General features: G+C 49.8%; 1 long non-coding RNA gene across 1 annotated transcript; it reads right to left on the bottom strand.

Moving 5' to 3' along the window:
• Positions 1-85: 85 nt before the first annotated feature.
• On the bottom strand, positions 86-2,028 carry LOC104389568. Its single transcript, XR_719864.1, has 3 exons — positions 1,923-2,028; positions 1,272-1,423; positions 86-687 (listed from the first exon to the last, which is right to left on the bottom strand). It is a non-coding gene; the product is annotated as an uncharacterized LOC104389568 (long non-coding RNA).
• Between the last annotated feature and the right edge of the window lie 348 nt (positions 2,029-2,376).

Raw genomic sequence — 2,376 nt, forward strand, 5'->3', positions numbered from 1 at the left:
CCTCTCAGTGTCAGAACTTCTTTGGAAACATCCAGGATCAGTATACAAGCCAAAGCGACACCACCACGGGAGCACAAGTTTGTATAGATATGTCCATAGATCTATATTTTTTATTATTGTTTTATATATATTTATAATATATTTATATATCTTTAAAAGAATCCCTTCAAAAACTACCCTCCCACCTAGCAAAACAAAGATTAAACAATCCAAGATGGCAGCTGCACCCCAGAGCAAAGTACCCCAGGGTCTCAGAGAGCCAAAATGATTGCTGAGCACCAGCAGCCTCTTTTCCAAGCTCCTGTGATGCCCTCCAGGTGCCAAGGTGACCAACACAGTTTTATGGCTCTTTTAAATTGACCTGCCAAGAGACAGGGAGAGAGAAAGAGAGGAGCACTGGGCCGTAGGGGCTGGAGGGGGAGGAGAAACAGCAAGGCAAACAGCTGGAAGTGTGAAATGATGTCACCAAGAGGGAGGCACTGCCTGGACAGTTGGTAAAGACAGGAAAGAGAACAAACATGCAGGTGAATTAGTTGGCAAGATAGATCTTGGAGAAGAGCTCAGAAGCATCACACTTGGGACCCTGGCTACCCCTCCATCTCCCAGATCTCTTCCTCTCACCCTCCCAGTTGTGAAGGGAGATCCAACTAGTTTGATTTGGACCAGATCTTCGCGCTGCCCCGGAGCCTGTGGAGACAGAATAAACATCAGCAACGAGGGGGAATGGATTAAAATTGGAAGAGGGCAGATTTAGGTGAGACATTAGGAAGAAATAATTTACTGTGAGGGTGGTGAGACACTGGCACAGGCTGCCCAGGGAAGCTGTGGAAGCCCCATCCCTGGAAGTGTTCAAGGCCAGGTTGGATGGGGTTCTGAGCAACCTGGTCTAGTGGGAGGTGTCCCTGCCCATGCAGGGGGGTTGCAACCAGATGAACATTAAGGTCCCTTCCAACCCACACCATTCCATGATTAGATGAGTTCAGAGTGGACACTAAGACTCATCCCTGACTTCCTTATCTAAATGCACATAAAGAGCAACTGACATTCTTTGCAAGAGCAGAACACAAGCAGGGCTTATGAACTCTGCTGCGGTTCAAGAGTTGCAGAGATCTTCCCCCAAACTAGCAGGAGATAAGCTCAGCTGGGACTACATCACCAACCATCCCCTGTCCTGAGAGCAGATGCCAGCAGCACCTCAGTGCTCTGAAACAGGCCCAGTTCACCTGCTTAACCAACACCGTGGCTCTTGCCATTCTCCCCCCCCTCCTCACCCTTTGGCTTTGGAAGTTTTCTTGCTGGCCTGGCGCTGGTTGGTGCCAGGGGCTGGCTCCCTAAGCTCTGTTAGGTGCTGTTCTGGGTCCTGGGATGTGGCTGCTGCAGCAGCTGCTGTTGTCACTTTAATGGTCTTCTTCAGGTTTGCCACCTGCAGTAGGACAAAAACAAGAACCAAGGAATTTCCCAGGGGTTTCAGCTGCTTTTGGTTCTTCTTAGCTTGTTTATAGTTTTGTTATTGTTGTTTTTTAAAGCAGGCCTTGGATTTAGGAGTTGCAAGCTCAGGTCAAACAAAAGAAGGACCAGTTGTCCACACATATACAATGCAGACTGTCAGGCTGCTTTAGGAGTCTTTTTCAGGCACAACCCCCTAGGGGGTCTGGCCTATGGAAAAGGTAATGATCAACACCTCCAAGTCCCATCCCTGGAAGTGTTCAAGGCCAGGTTGGATGAGGCTCTGAGCAACCTGGTCTAGTGGGAGGTGTCCCTGCCCATGCAGGGGGGTTGGAACTAGATGATCTTTAAGCTGCCTTCCAACCCAAATCTCTCTATGATTCTATGACAATACCTTACTTGAGGACTGCAACCACCACAGGGTTCTAGTCATTTTAAGTGAGGGGCACTGGCTGCTTCCCCTTGCTGCCACTCACCTCACTCTCAATCTGCTGCTTCAGTGCCAGCTGCTGCTCTTTGTGCTGGTTGGCCCGGCTGACCTGCTCCTCAATGCCCGACAAGACCACCTCACAGCCCTGGCACCTGGAGAGGAGAAGCAGGACTGAACAGACCAGGGGATTGGAAGGAACGTGAAAGATGACAGATTCCAGAAACAGACCATGAGGTGATGGCTACAGGCAGCAGGGAAAACACAGGAGCAGCAGGCCAGTGTCATGACATGATTACCTGGGAGGGGGATAGTTAACATGTCGCAAGCTTAGGGACTAAAGAAGTGTATACTCTGAAAGCCTCCTGCCAGCAGCCAGAAGCGTGCAAAGCTGGCTGTGATCCCTCCAGCAATAAACAGGGGAGTTTGGGAAGTCATTTTTGGAAAATTGCTTTCCCCTGTAGCATGGGAAAGGTGGATTTTAGAGGCCACCTCCCACCGCC

The sequence above is a fragment of the Chaetura pelagica genome, unplaced genomic scaffold (assembly GCF_000747805.2).
Source record: "Chaetura pelagica isolate M959 unplaced genomic scaffold, ChaPel_1.0 scaffold120, whole genome shotgun sequence".
NCBI lineage: Eukaryota > Metazoa > Chordata > Aves > Apodiformes > Apodidae > Chaetura > Chaetura pelagica.